The sequence below is a fragment of the Corvus brachyrhynchos genome, unplaced genomic scaffold, assembly GCF_000691975.1.
Source record: "Corvus brachyrhynchos isolate BGI_N302 unplaced genomic scaffold, ASM69197v1 scaffold136, whole genome shotgun sequence".
Lineage (NCBI taxonomy): Eukaryota > Metazoa > Chordata > Aves > Passeriformes > Corvidae > Corvus > Corvus brachyrhynchos.
In genome coordinates this window covers 2595404-2612335 of record NW_008239080.1, presented here as the reverse complement: position 1 = coordinate 2612335, position 16932 = coordinate 2595404, and positions in this window count along the sequence as shown.

The window sequence follows — 16932 nt, the reverse complement described above, 5'->3', positions numbered from 1 at the left end:
GCTTCACAACAGAATTTCAGCTTTAAGCATCTCCTCTCTCTCTTCCCTCAGGTTTTCAGCTCTTCACAGCAGTAAAAGGGTTAATCTCACCTAGGCCTTGCAGCTGGAATGTGGCTTATCGAAGTGGAGAGGGGGAAAAGCAAAGCTGCTCCGGCTGCCCACGGCAAGGCAGTGGGGGGGGTTCCACAGGTGGAACAAGGCCCATCGGCTCCAGGATGGCCGTGGCCCGGCCCGGCCCGGCCCAAGCAGGGCCTGGCCGAGCCCACTGGCCACCACAAGGGGCCTGCAGCCACCTGTCCCAGCACCGGAAACGAGAGAGAGCTTGGGGGGGAGTTTGTCTATTCTTAAGTGTGGATCACAGAGGTGGTCACAACTTTAAGTGGCTTAGAGAATTGTCCATATTCAAACTGGCCAGCTGATAGGTTCTATCAGGTCCCAGAGGAAGCTATAAGCGCCCCTTAGCAAGGACATCCCTTCTGGGACTATGCTTGCTAACCTGTGATATTCTGGAATACCCTTTTGATTAGTTTGAGTCACCTGTCCTGGCTGTGTCTCCTCCCAAACTCCAGTGTATCCCCAGCCTCCTCATCATCATGGCAGTTGGAAAAGCAGAAAAGGCCTTGACTGCGTTTAAGCCCTGCTCAGTAATAACAAAGCATCTCTGTATTACCAACCCTGTGTTTAGTATAAATACAAAACCTAGCCCCATGTCAGCTATTGGGAAGAAAATTAACTATATGCAGAGAAACTGTAAAAAAACCAAGCACTATTGGATGACCTGCTTTTTAGTAAAAAATGGGCATTTATTTGTTAAACCCCTCAGAGACCCTCACTGTAGATTTGAGACCAGAACCAGCCCTTGAATACAGGCACAGGGAAAAAGATTAACTGAAGAGGTGAAAACCTCTGCACTGGTCTGTGGCAAGTAACAGAATGTCTGAAAAAATGCAGTGGACATGCATCATGATGGATACTACCCTTTAAATTTTCTGCATGACATCAATTCTGTGTTATAACCTAAATTAAGTTACAATAAGAAAGTTGGATTATGTCAAATTGTCAGTCACTTCAGTGCTCATTAAGGAAGCAACTAGTTACGTCATCATTCTCAGTAAAACTTGATTTTTTGGTCAGTATAATTCTTGATGGCTTACTTGATTTTTATGAACCAGGGCTTTGTGGTACATTTTTTAATGTTCAAGAAGGTTATAAAACCTTTCTGAATAATATGAAAGCTCTCTTCTGGACTAACACAGAAACAAAAATTCAAAGTCTCACTTTCCCATTTTCTTGAATAATACTAATGCATTCTTGGTAACATAAATAATGTCCATCAATTGATTCTTCAAGATCTTCCTGCTTCCTAACTTTTTTCTTTAGTCACCAGCCTCTTTTAACAGTATATTTATTATTATTATAAGAAAACACAAAGACTTACAAAGTCTGAGACACTAAATGCCTGAGATTTCCAATACATGCTAAACTCTTTGCAAACAGCAAATATTAATACGAGAGTTCAATCTAGTGAACCTCTTAAGGCATTCTGACATGCTCTAAAATTAAAGATGTGGAGAAGATAATGAAAGACTGAGGACTATAATGACTGGAATAGACTGTGATGAAAAGCATTTTGCAAATGAGCTGACTGAGTCAGACAACTCTGATTATATAGGATTATTCATTGTGAGCCAAAGTATCATAATGTGTTCAAAAAATAATGCACTAGATTTAAAAAGTAACATTTTAAGCACTTCATAGCTAAATATAGAGGATAGCTTGTGGATAGTAAATCACAAAGGACTAATTTTGTCATGTCTCACAGGGCATCTATTTGAGGCATTGAATATGCTCTTTAATATGCTCTTCAGAAGCCAGTACAAAAAAATAAATTAAAAGTCTGGAGTCACAAGAGATCCTATTCACTCCCTTCCCACTGGTCAAAATATGTCATTGTCTGAGCATCACTGCAATTCCACTATTGCTATGCACTTGACAGAACAACTACCTGAAAATTAAAGTGTGAACTGTATTATACATAGATACTTGATATTTCCAAATCTGAATGTTCTTTTTCTGTTCAATAGTCCCTAACTTAAAAAAAAAAAAAAACAATTAAAATAGTGAAAAAAAAAGATTCATTTTCCTGCTATGACTTTTTTAAAAAAACTAGTATTTTAATACATGTATTTATATTTGTTGTTGTCTGCTGCTGCTTATATTCCAGTTTTAATATAACTTTATTACATAAAAAACCATATTGGATAAAATCTATTTCACACACTTGCAGAATCACAGAGTCTCTGAGATTTCAAGGAACCTCTGGAGATTCTCTAGTCCAAAAATACTGCTTAAATAGTTGGCTTCAGGAGGTTAGCCAGGGTTGTATCCAGTCATGGTTTTAGTATCTCTGAAGTGTAAACACCCCATAAAGTCTCTGCCTTGTTTTTTCCAGAGTTTTACCACTCCTACAATTAAAAAACAGAGTATTTTCTTGTGTTTAGACTGAATTCCATGTGTTTTAATTTGTGCCCATTGATGAGATCCTCTCAAGCCTTGTCCAGCTTTCTCAGCCTATATTCAAATTAAAAATGCTTCAGTCCCTTCATCATTTTAGTACCCTTTTGATGGACTTACTTCAGTCAATCCATGTCTCTCTTACACTAGGGAGTCCAGACATGGACCAAGACTTTCAGATGTGTCTCAACAGTGCTGAGCAGAGGAGGAGGATCACATCTCCCAACCTTCAGGCACAGCTTACCCTCATGCAGCCCACCATGCTTTTGACCTTCTTTGCCATGAAAGGCACATTGCTCGCTCAGGACTCCCAAGTCCTTTTCTGCAGAGCTGCTTTCCAGCCAGTTAGCCTCTAATCTGTATTAGTGTCTGGGGTTATTCCTCTGCAGGCTTAGGGCTTTGCATTTTCCTTTGCTGAATTTTGTGAGATTACTGTCAGCCCAACTGCCCAGCCTGTCCAGGCTGATCTGTCTGTCACATCAGTTGTATTTCCCAATTTTGTGTCGCCTCCAAACCTGCTGAGGGTGCACTTGGTCCAAACTTCTAGGTAATTCAGCAAGATGCTAAACAGTATTTCACTCAGTACCAACGCATGGAGTACACCACTGGTGAGCGGCCTCCAGACAGAGTTTGTGCAACTAATCACAACCCTCTGGACTAAGCTGGTTTTCAGTCCAGTCTCTAATGGGGACAGTGTCAAAAGCCTTATTAAAATTTAATAAACAGAATTAGATTATACTGTAGTTCTTGGATGTGTGAAAACCTGCAATTATAAATATGAATATGTTAGGCTATCATGTCATCCAAAGGTATACTGAAAAGGAAAAAAAAAAAACCACCAGGATATGCTTAAACCAGTTTTAAATACCTTCTTTGACAAACTCCTTAAATGCGATCCTAAAAAAAGATTATATAAAGTGAAATTATGTCACATTTACATGAATTAGAAGTGACTGATAAGCACTGGTACTCACTAGGCAGTGATCATCACTCATCTAAGCTTATTTTACAACCTGTACAATAATGTCTTCTAATACCTCAGAACAAAAATGTTCTATGATGTGTTCTTTTTAAAAATCAGAAAATTAGATTTAGAGCATTTATAATGTACATATCTGGGGAAATATTTGCACCTGATATTTCATATTATTATCAAATCAGATTTTGCTATAGATCTTCTTTAAATTCGGAAAAGGTATACTCCATTTCAGTGTGCCAAAAGTCTAATAAAATGAAGTCTTTGGGACATGTTCTTTTCTCAGACTCATACTGAATGAATATCTTCACTGACAGATGGTAAGTTTTTTGTCTTTTGGGGGGTTGCTATGTTTTCTTTTGTTATTGTTGTGATTCCAGTATGCTTTAAATTAAATAATTCATTTTAAAATAAATGTTTAGCTCACCTGAAATTTTAATAAACCATGTATCATGAAATGTACAGATTTTTTGATTCAATATTACTTCTGTTTTAGCAATCCTTGTTTGCATGGGATTATACTTTCAGCAGCTTTTATAAAACAGTAAGTTCCACAATTTTTGAGCAGGGATGCATTGAAACATGATATCTTGCTAAATAATTAAGTTTTGGTTGAAAGTTAAGATGGGAATTTTAGTGAAAAACAAGCATTAGGAGAAGAGAACTTTAGACACAATCTGCTTAACTTCTGATGACTTTAAATATTTAGTCTTATAGGATCGTTATCAGAAACAGGCCACTTTTTACAGATATATATTTATATATGAATAGGCTGTGAATATGTATATTTGGCTTGGTATCTGTTGTGGAATAGCCCCAGTAGGCTAAGTACCACACAGCCACTCTCTCACACCCATCCCCAGTGGGATGGGGAAGAGAATTGGAAAAGTGAGAAAATTCTTGGGTTGAGATTAATACAGTTTAATTGGAAAAGCAAAAATCATGCATGCAAGCAAAGCCAAATAAAGAGTTAACTCACCCCTTCCCATGGGCAGACAGATGTTCTGCCATCTCCAGGAAAGAAGGGTTTCATCACATGTAGCAGTGACTTGGGAAGAAAAACACCATCATTCCAAATGTCCCTCCCTTCCTCCTTCTTTAACCAGCCTTTATTGCCAAGTATGGCATTATATGACATGGTCAGTTTAGGTCACCTGTCCCAGATGTGTTGTCTCCCAAATTCTTGCATAGCCCCAGTTGCTTGTTTGTGGGTTCATGTGAGGAACAGAAAAGACCTTGATGCTGTCCAATAACTGCTAAAACATCCCTGTGTTATCAACACTCTTTTGGTCACAAATATAAAACAGTATTGTAAAAACTGCTATGAAGAAAATTAATTCTATTCCACCAAAACCAGTACAGCATTTTAAATTACATTTCTTTTTTAACCATTACTAGTTTTCTATATTCACTATTTAACAACCACAGGAGATCATAGTTTGAATCTCTATCAAGAGTGACATGGGAGCACACATTATCTAAATCATCCCATTTCTAAAAGCAGAAATGCTTCCTGACATTCTATGTGCTATGTGTTAATCTGATAATTCTAATCCTTATTAATAATTATAAGGCAATCTACTGCAACAAATATTATGAGGCAAAAATCTTCCCCTTTGAGAAGAATTGAAAAACCCTCAAAAACATTGACACAGTCCTCTTCAAAGACAGCTTACTGAAATCATTATTTCTCTATCTGCACCATGCGCAGAGAAGCCCATGCAGGAGCAGATTTTCTGGGAGAAACTGTGTTGCATGGAAAAGACCTGTATTGGAGCAGTTCATGAAGAACAGCATCCTGTGGGAGGAACCTGATGCTGGAGCAGGGGAAGGGTGTTAGAAGGAAGGAGCTGCAGAGAGAAGGCATTATTAACTGACTACAGCTCCATTTTCTATCCCCCTTGGCTGCATGATCAGGGGGAGGTAGAATAGTTAGGAGTGAAGCTGAAACTGGAAAAAAACAGGAGGAGAGGTGGGAGGGGAGAGGAAGGGTGTTTTTATTTCTCACTGTCTTACTGTATTACAAATAGCTGTCAATAAATTAAACGTTTTTCCCTGAGTCTAGTCTATTTGCCCATGACAGTAACTGGAAAATGATCTCCCTGTCTTTATCTCAGCTCATGAGCTCTTCCATCATATTTTTTCCCTGTGTCCTGTTGAAGGGAGTGAGAGTGAGAAAGCAGCTTGGTGGGCACCTGGCAGCCAGCTAAGGTCAACCCACCACATACACTGAGGATCTATCCAGCTCTTATTCTTGATGAGCAATGCAGACATTTACCAAGATATAGAGATACAAACAAATGCAAAACAATGTTGTTAATCTGCACTAAGTGAAAGGCCTTACTGAGTACAACTAGAAGGATGAACAGCAAAGATGCCATCATGTTGGGGTCCCTTCCCCCTGCCATGGAGCCCTGGGAGAGGGGCCCTGGGAGGGAGACACAGGGTTTCCCTGCCCCTGCTCAGCCTCATTTCCCATTGGTTGGTTTGGGTACCTTGAAAACGCAAAGGACCCTCGGGTCCAGTGACTGCAGAGTTCCTGAGCCGAGCCCCGGCCACGCGGCTGGAGAAATAAACATCTCTGAAACATCTACCACGAATCTGTCCACATATACTTCGCTTTCCACGGGACTCCTGGTTTGAAATATACTTGTTGCAATAATCCCCGCTGCGACACCATCATAATTTACTTCATTTATACAGCTGTTCTGAATTTGAATGCAATGTTCACTAACCGTATTGAAGGTTTCCTTAAATATCACATACAGAAATTCTGACAGATAACAGTAAGATGGAACCTTTCTCCACACTGATATTTTTTGCCTCCCAAATATATATGTAGCAGTGTTAAATACACCATCTTCTGTTAAAACAGATGGTGTCCCCAATAATGAAAAACGTAAAACTATGTCAGACACCAAATTAAATCTTATTTAGCTTAATTCAAGACTGTGCTCACTCTGAACCTATGGCATGGTTTTCTTTTGTTTAATTTCTTCAAAAATTTATCTCTTGTTTTCCTCAGGATCTACCAGAAGGAATACTTAATTAAGAAACTCCAGATAAATTACTTAAGAATTTTATTCTTCTGGTTCAAGAAGAACGCCCTCCATTTCTCCCTCTGTCAGGAGCGATAACATGTCCAGAAAGACTGTCTCCTCAGTTATGTGCAACTGTTTTGTTCATGCTCCAAGAATTACACAAACATTTTATGATTAGATAAAAGTGATACTTTTAATGATATATTAAAGTGGAAAACACTGAATCATGCCAATTTTATTTTCTTGGGTTCCAGGAATCTCAGTAATGCTTTAAGTCATGAGGAGAGTTAAGCAAAAAGTTGTTTCCAATAAGTATAATCAACGATATTGACAATTTAACTCAAACAAAGATGATCCAAAAAAAAAGCAGACCAAAACACAAACAACAAAACTCAGAAGAAGCCAAAAAGTCAACAATTTTAAACTTGTGTAAGATTAGGCATATCACAAAAAAAACTCAGTCATGATGGAGAAGAGCTATTGCATTCATCTTAGATATCAATTGCACAGTGAAGAACAGACATTTTCTCATAGGAGTAAAGTTGCATAGTGAGTTTTACTAGATACTACTTCTAAGTATAAATTATTATTTTTAATGGGAAAGCCTACTTTTGTTTTTGAATTTATCCCGTCTTCATCACTGATTGTTTTTCTGGCAACCTATAAATTCTGAAAAATATGATTAATGCTACAAATGTGATTACTTTTTTTGTTGTTTGTTCATTTGAAAACTAAATCAACCCAAAGAACACCAAAACTGAGCAAAAGTAGACACATGTGAGAAGTCTGCTGATGAACCTGGGTAGTGAAACTAGTAATAAGACCAAAGTAAAATGCATACTGGTTGAGGGTCTCAACAAATGGTCAACCTTTTCTGAATATTTCTTTTTATTTGAGGAAATAGGTCATATTGGACAAATGTCTGTTGTTATTGGTTTTGTCAGCTTCTCATCTGGTACCTCGTTCTGGTCTCAAAGCTCTGTTCTTTTCTCTGCTCCACTGAGTATCCAGTAAAACACACCAGAGTCACTATCTAAAGCTACCAGATAGGCAGGTAGCCATCAGATGCTCTCTCTGCTCAAATGGCCATCTGGCTTGTCTGTTTCCAGATTCTGAAAAACACTTAACCTTTTATTTTCCTGAAGAAAACAGAAACAGTGGAATTGTTTAAAATCATAGCTATATTTCTCAAAAAGATGATTTGGAAAAAAGACAGGGACAGAAAGCTACATACAAGATGAGAGGGAAAAATATGAAAGGCAAAGTGACTATCCAAATAGGAACTGGGTCCAAGATCTCATGGGAACAGTAACATGATGTTTCTTTACATATTGGTTTCTTCAGAACAATTTTAATACAGACATCAGTCAAGATTTCAGACGTAGAAGTCCTTAAGTTTTTTATATAATACACGCAAAACATCTGAAAGACAACAATGCCCACAGGCAGAGCAGACAACAGAAATGATGAATAAAAAAATCACAAACACTTCTGCTGTCCAATACTGAGCTCTTTGTTTCTGTATGAGCTACATTGATTCACTGCTGTCTCTGCCCAATTTCATGGTTCATTGTCCTTGCTAAAAGAAGACTGGTTTCAACTTCATTGTCCTATACAAAAGAACAGTCCATCCTTCCAAAGATAACAAATGGCCATTAGGCCTTACTGTGAGTACAAACACTACAGACACTGGCAGGTGCACTGTTGTGGAGCAATTCAAATCTGTTACAGTCGTCCTCTAACGGGGTAGTTGTTAAATGTATATTTAGTATCACTGTCAATCCTAGCTCTCTCCAGCAGATGATGAGCAGACTTAGCCTAAAAGCAAGACAACATTTTTTTTATAGCTTCTCCTCTCTCTGTTTCTATTCTACCATTACATCTGCTATACTGTATATATTTTGCGATAGAGAAATTATTGGTTTAGAGACAGTGAAACATTTGGTTGGTTGAGATTGGGTAACCACAGCATAACCATTATTACCATCATAAAACAGAAGAGAGTCAAGCACAGAGTGTTTGAAAGAGTTCCAGATATACCAGGATGAACTGAAAATCTTGGATTATTTTAAGAAATATAAGAAAATGGATGGAATAGTGTAGCCTGGAAAGTCCTTTTTCCTCTCTCATTTGTAAAAAAAATATAGGCATCATTACAGAACTGAAGGATGGTTGGAGAGAAGAAATTAGAGCAGAACCTATAATGTAGCTCTACAAGAGGTACATGAACCTGTCTCCAAATACATGTGTTCTTTCAATGAATAATCTGTTCCTTTCTGTGCAACTTGAATAGGACTTTGCAACATGACTAATCCCCTTTTGGAAGATATTCTGGTAGTTTCCTGTATCCTCAAAGAAATTCTCAGGCTGTAGAGGATAGTATCATGTCTCCCACCTTCTCATCTGTCATCTAATATAATTAAATAAATTTTAACAAAATAAGTATCATATCATTACCTGAACAGCAGAAAAAGGAAAAGAAAGCAGAAGAGTAATGTCAGAGTATAGACATTATAATTGTATTTATTATTATTACAAAATTCTTATTGGCAAAAATGGAACAGTTTTTCAGTATCAGATTCTTATACTGAGGTATCATTTTTTATCATCATACTCTATATATTGGCTTCAAATCTTTGGTGTGCTAAGATTACACAAAGTTATTCCATCCTAAAAAATATATAGAAAATAAAGAACAATAAGGACATCGCTTCTTCTTGACTTCTAAAGAAAACAAAATTGCAACTTTTTAAACTCAGTGATGCTAGATGTTATCACCTGGGAACAGCTTTATGTGGAAAATGCATTGTGTTTCATAGAATTCTAATTAAAAAAAAGGTTCCTGATTCTCTCATTCTGGGAAGGTATTTTTTCTGAAAAAGAAAGCAGATCCAGTCTACAGCGCATGAAAATTGAATCTCTGGTTTCAAGAAAAAAGAAACAAAGAAACTAATCTAATCATTTATTGTGTAAAAAAGGAAGAGAATGACTCCACAGCACATTTTGAAACCACCAGTTGAGAGAGATATTCTGTATTTCAGTACTGACTCCATTGCATGTTTGGTAATACCAGTAAAATCAGAAGACATTCATTCTTCTTCTGGGGAGAGCTAATAACCAGCTAGTGGGATTTGAGGTGGAACTCTCAGACATGTGAATGTATTTGCTTAGGAAATGGAATGTGAACTCTGTCAAATATTCTCATGATAAGTTAGTGGAAGACTGGACCTGGGATAGAGAAAGGATCACATTCATGTACCTCTGTATTGTGTGTGATTAAGTAAGTTATTGTAAGGCTTCAGAGGTAAAATAGAAGAAGGAAATGTCCATACCTTTGAGAGAAACTTAGATGTCCCTGGAAAAATATGGGTATTTTTTTTAGGGGGGGGGGGGGAGAGGATGGGAGATATGATAAAAATATGCACTCATAAACAGTGCCAAGACTATATTCTGACCCACAAGCCTAGAAACAACTTGCACCCATACTATGAATATTCCTAAACCATGCTCAGATTCCTTTGGAAGGATGCAAGTCACCCAAGACTGAAACTGCATAAGAAACGAGCCTGAAAACTGATCTCTTAGATGATTAAGATGCAGCCTTGTCCCAAGTCTTTGCAGTGCTTGACTAATTAAGATGAAAACTATGAGCTTACTTACCTTTCATCAATGTAACTCTGTCTTTTTAAAATGTGTATGTGTAACACCAGAGACAGATGATCAGAATCAAAAATAACAATGCAACACTGAGATTGCTTTTAAAATCTCACTTTAAGCAAGGAAATACTTTAAGCAGGAAGATATGAATAAGAAAGAAGACAAAGAGAAAAGAGAAAAGAGCAACAGCACAGATGAGAAGTCTCAGACTTAGAGTTAACATTAACCTAAAAATCCCCTACATGATAGTTCAAAAAATCAAGTATTTCATGGATTTTTTTCATCTCTAAGGATATAGCAGCAAAATTATTCTAAACAGTGAGGTGTGTAATGCACTGACTTTCTACTGCGTAGTACTAAACCTCATATATATTCACTCTAAAAGCAAGATCTGCTCTTAAAGAAATGAAACAGAGTTTAAAAGAATACAGTCCATGTGAGGTGGTTTCAGTGCCATAGGATAAGTGGAAGCTTCATTCAAGCCCTGCCTTAGCCTCACATTTTGGCAACAGTTTAAATTTAAGGAATCCTTCTGGTCCTCAAGTTCTAATAACGACAGATCAGGTCTATTTATAAAAATGAACTGTTTATTAAACAAACAAGAGACCACAGATAAAAGATCTTAATCAGAATTACTTACTACACAGTATAAAACTAAAGAGCTACTAGCAGATTACAGCACAACACAAAACAGTGGACTACATCAAGGGACTTACATTAAAACTAGCAAAAGAAATAGTATTGATTAGGAGTCAAATGTAACTTACCACTGGAATGACAATAATGTGCGCAGATTCCTTCACTTAATCCCTGGGGAGTAACTGTGAAGAGTCCCTACTCACAGGAGAAACTCCACACAGTTCCAGGAAAATATACAGGTTTCTCTTTGTGAAAGTTTGGAGTGGCTTTTATGGTCATAAAGTGAGGTGTCTGTCGGTCAGAAATCTGGCTTATCTTCCCAGATCTCACTTCAACAGCAAGATGTTCGTTGGCAGCTGGGAGATGCCAGACCAGCATTAACCCCATAGTGCCAAAATAACTCACGACAAGACAGCTTGCCCTGCTTGAGTTATCTGACAGGTTAAGTAACAAACAGATAAGCTCTTGTGGGGAGTGAGATTCCCTGGTACATCTGGTCCCTGAACAGATTCAGATCTTACCTAGCAATAGAAATGAAGACTGTGTAAGGAATTCTAGAAAGACAATCTGATTCTGTAAGGAATACGCAGTACAAGGAAAAGGAGCAGGTAACACAGCAATTGGTAAAGTACTGAAAAAATTTGGAAAAATGCTGTAATATGATAGCCACTTTGAATTTTTAATTGAACTACTTATTCTGACTTTGTCCTCTTTTATGTTAATTCTTTCACAAATACTTAAGGAAGATATAATTTTCTCCATGTAGTTAGTTAAACACTCCTTTTATATCAAATTTACACTACTCTTTATTAGAGTGTACCAATTACTTGCCTTAGAATCATTAATATATTATTATGCCATCAATAAAATAACGCATAAAATTTCAACTATTTTCAGCTTTGCTTTCCATTTTTTGGTCTAAAAAAGCAGACAAGCATTCCAACCCATAGGCTGGAGTGGTAAAGAAGAAAATATATCAATAAGGTTGTCCTCTTGCTGTTATTTTCATAATGTGCACATGCCTACTGAAATAATCACATCATTAAAAGACATGAGCTGTAGGTATTTCTTCAGTCTATTAACATTTTGACATCATGTATCTATGTTCAAATATAGGATCAATTAATAAAGAAATAAAAATTTCTCTAAGTTTAAAGTTTCTAGATTGGGTAGCAGCGCATGTTAACTCTGACTTACTGAGGCAGTGAAACAAGATTGCAATTGGGTACAAAGTACACTGTCCTGCACAAGAAGAAAAAGGAAAAAGGACCGTTTTTTGGTTTAGAAATTAAAATATCCACTATAGAAGTATCATCAAAGGAACACTGCCTTAAACCGTGATTTGGGGTTATAAAAGACAAGCCATTGGTCACAGCTAGCACGAGTTCAGAAGGGGGAAGTCCTGCTTGAAAAACTCAATTTCCTTTTGCTACCTGGTAAAGGAAATACAATAAATGAGCACAAAGCAGCACTCAGTAGTGCTATACTGGATTACTTAATTTCTAAACCTAAGAATACTGCTTTTTTTTATAGAGTTTCTCTCCTAAGCTTGTTAAACTCTATTTTAAATTAATGTAGATAGTTTGCTTGTACAGTGTACTGCAGAGTACTGCTTTGTGCTCTTCTATTATATTTCCTTGACTGTTAAAGACCCAGGACAACTCACCATTATTTCCAAATAACATATGTAGTACTGAGTCTTACACTAAATGAGATATGTTTGTTAAAAAAGAAGTATCTCTGTACAGTCTTGATATTCATATAGAAGTTTCTGTTGCACCAAAGCCTAGTGACATTGCACTATCCACACATACTGTTTTGTTTCTTCCTGATCAAGAGGAAGACACAAAGTTTCTTCTGGATAGGTGAAATACTGAGAAATCAACATTAAAATGATGCAATATAGTCTTATGGCTGTATACATTTTACTGTGTTTCAGTAACACAAAACTTACTTCGTGTCTATGATGTACCAAAGCACAACTAGGCTCGATTTTAAATGGGAGCTATGTCATACAATCTTTAAGTATAAGCCATTAATGTTATTCAGAAAGTATCACAGTTTAGTGCTCAACACAATGTCTGTAAAATGCTATCATCTAATGAATATAAAGCCAATATTGACTTACAGCTCATTGAGCTCATTGGTATTTGACCATGGGTCATTGACGGTAAAACATTTTGCATCTACTATGATTGTGTTTGGATACATATTTATACCCAACAGTTTATTGTTACAATTATATAGAAGATTAAAAATTACACTGAGTTTAAAGCAGCCATGTTAAGGAAACTCAGCTTAAAGATAAAGTGATATCCTCATCAACACCTTACCTCAGGAACCTGTTATTATCCAATTACTGCATTGTTCCACAAAATGGAAAATCCATCTTAATAAATTCTTTTTTTATTGACTAAGCAAAGCGTAAAACTGAGTGGACTGCTGTTAAAACTCCCGGATGATGGAGCATACTTTGCTGGACCAGCCTTTCACATATATTAAAGCAACTCCACAAAAGGCTAGTCTTCTGGTTTTAACTGGTTTTTCAAAGCTCTTTTATAAGCCAAATTAATGCCCTAGAATATTAGCACTTGTATGATCATTGGTGTTATATTTCTAGTTGCAAAAGACATCTCTGTAGAGGAAAACTTTGAATATTCATTTATTTATTTATTTGATAGATTTTATATCACTACATCAGGAATAGCTATTATTTACAGTATGGTTAGATACAAAATGTAGCCCAAACTTCAATAAGGTACAGAAAAAGACAAAGACTATCTTCAAAAGCTAATGCAGAGAAAGTGTGATGGCTTTAGGAATTGAAAATCACTTAGATATATAGAAAGAAATAATAAAGTCATTTCAAAGGTGAAAATATTTTTTTCAGTTTCATTATCTATTTTATGAATCAACAATACCCTGCTTTGCAGAGAGAGGTAGGTCTAGCCTATCAACTGCCAAATCACAGAATGAAAAATACTTTAATCTCAAAAGCTGTGTTTTCAAATTTTGGAAGGATAACAATAGGTAAAGCTTTAGCACTGAAAGGCATCACTTTGTTACAATAAAGTGACTCATTCTGTACAAGTGGAATTGGACAGAGAAAACTGGACAATCCATTTAACTCCACAAAAAAAAAAAAAAAAGACTGCTATCTATGAAACAGCCTCACAATTCTTACCATAGAATTAATACAGAAAAGCTTGTTGCTTGAAATAAAGAAAAAATTGCTTGTTCTTCCTCTAGCTGAATAATGTTATTGTGAAAGTTATATATCCTCATAATTAAAAAATATGGGACTGAATTAAATTCTCCTAAATTTAATTGCTCCACTCAGACATTAAAGCAAAATCCCTAATCTTACCTGGGTTGAATATAAGTTTGGTATACATCCTTGTGTATCTTGTTCCTTCTCCTGAGATTTAGATAAAAAGAAGATCAGCATTCTTCACAAAAGCCGTCTTTTCAATGGTTTATTCTTACAGCAAAAATACCACTAAGCTAAAACTTGGCTCACAGGTTTTCAGTCCAGATAGGAAATTATTCTTTAGAATCTAAGCTGTCACTACTGTTTAGTCTAGAAAGAAAAGACTAAGAGGGATCTTATGACTGTGTATAAATATCTCAAAGGTGGGTGCTGAGAAGATGGTGCCAGACACTTTTCAGTGGTGCCCAGTGACAGGATGAGGAACACTGGCCATAAACTAAAACACAAGTTCCACCTCAACATGAGGAAGAACTTTACATTGAGGGTGGCACAGCACTGAACAGGCCCAGGGAGGTTGTGGAGGCTCCCTTTCTGGAGACCTGGAGGTGTTCCTGTGTAACCTGCTCCAGGTGACCCTGCCTTGGCAGTGGGGCTGGACTGGATGGTCGCTTCCAACCCTAACAATTCTGTTATTCTGTGACTGCATAATCAAAGTGATTTTTCTTTAATGCCTGAAATCCACATAACAGAAAGAAATAGTTGTTTCAATAAACTGTCTATATGCAAGGCCTCATTCTATGCTCTTGCATTTTCGGTGTTATAAAATCAATTCTAACAATGATAAGCTAATGTTGGCATAGTGGACAGTAAGGGCACATCACTGATCACCAGTTAAAAATTCTTTTTCTCGTGTCTATTTTAAAATGCACTTATATTTGCTTTGAAAGTAGATAATGAATACAATTAAACATTTAAATTAATGTTGAAACTGCATTAAAAAATCTTCATATTTTATCAGATTTGGCTCTATAGTGATATTTATATTTCTAGCCTTAAAATTTTTAAATTCAAACATTTAAATATCTCTTATATTTATCTTCCTTATGATCTATATAATTAGAAAAAATACTATCACTTCTTCTCTACTGTAAATTAGATGAAATACACAAGAAAAATAGTGATGGTTTGTACATATTTAAAGTTATAAATTGATTTATATTAGCCTGCTTTTTATCACAGATTTCGTAATTCAGCACTGTATTACACAATCATAACAAAAGACTGAGTTAAGTAAGGAGCATTTTTTGTCTAATGAGTAACTGGAAACAAGAGATTTCACTGTGTTCGTAAGATAGAGTGATAATCTCCAAATTAGCACTATATTCACCATTTGTTGTTTGTGAAACAACTGACAATTTTCTTACTAAACTGTTGAGTGGCATAATTTGCCTATTACTTGTCATTTTGGCTTGGGTTTGGTTTGAAATAGGCAGAAACAGCTTAATTTGAATAAAGCATTTTTAATGAGTAAAATAAAATTTAGTTTAGTTTTCTTTTATTCAGATGTAAAAAAAGAAGAAAGTTCTCATATTACCTAAAAAATCTAATATTTTTTAAGTAACATGGTGTGTCATGAAGTTCTTATATTTTGACCTCCCCAAAAGTAGGAAACTTTCATTAATGGTAATTTATAAATATAGTGACACAAAGTTAAGGGACTCATGTAGAAAATGCACTCTAAATATAGAATTTGCACTCCTACTTATGGTATCCCAGGAGACTTGTACTAAATAATATCAAAATATCCAGTCAGCAGGATTGTTTTAATATGATTGAAAAGGTAATGATTTAAATAAATCATTATTTAAATAATTATGGGCAGCTAACTCTAAACTCAAAAGTTGGATCACTGAAATCAACAGAAAAGAAGTGCAGGCATGTTTTGCTGTTCAGACATCACAGGAAGGACACAAGACATTCAAAACCAATGAGCATTTTAGTTTGTTTGTTTCTATTTGGGTGGAGTATTTTTCCTTTCTTTTTTTCACATTGACTTCAGTGTCAATAATGGAATGTGCTAACATATGGAATAATGGTGGAAAAACTGAAATCAAGAGTTTCTGATTTTTTCCACTGGACATGGTTTTGCATTGGTATAGCAATTCTTGATTCAGTAACATAACAGCTGAGGTTCCTCTCCCGTGTATCCTTTTTTAGTGTACTTTCTCATTATGGATAGTTTTCATTTGGATTATATTAGGATTGGGACTAACCAAGTAGCAGTTTTCTGGCATCTAATTATCTTTTCCATCTTTCTGATGTTACTGGTTTCTTTAAAGTGTGTGTTAAAAATGTTTTGCTCAAGTTAGCTTTTAAAAGCTCAAATATAGAATGTGTGCCTCCTGTCCGCACAGGCTATTTTGCAGTCTGAAAGGCTGCCCTGTATTCTGGAATGTTTCATTGTAATCAGTCTATGCTTTCCTTTGGTTAAGATTATCTAGCTACTACCTAAACAATCTTTTCTCTTTCCCGCTGTCATGTCTATAGCCTTCAATTACACGCCAGTCTCGCTTCATCGATTATACTGAGGTTCCACAGTGGTATAATAATGTTGGAACGTGTATGTACATTTCCAAACAAAACCGAGATTTCTAAACTTGAGCATATGGAGGGGGATTTGTTGTTTGTTTTCCTTTTATGTTGCAGTGGGGATCCTGCAACACGCATATATCAAACCAGGAGTCCCGTGGAAAGGAAATATATATGGACAGACAGATTCTTGATAGCTGTTTCAGAGAGATGTTTATTTCTCCAGCCGCATGGCCGGAGCTCTGCCGAGGAACTGCTCCAGTCACGGGACCAAGGGTCCTTCTGCCCGCGCAGGGAACACAAAC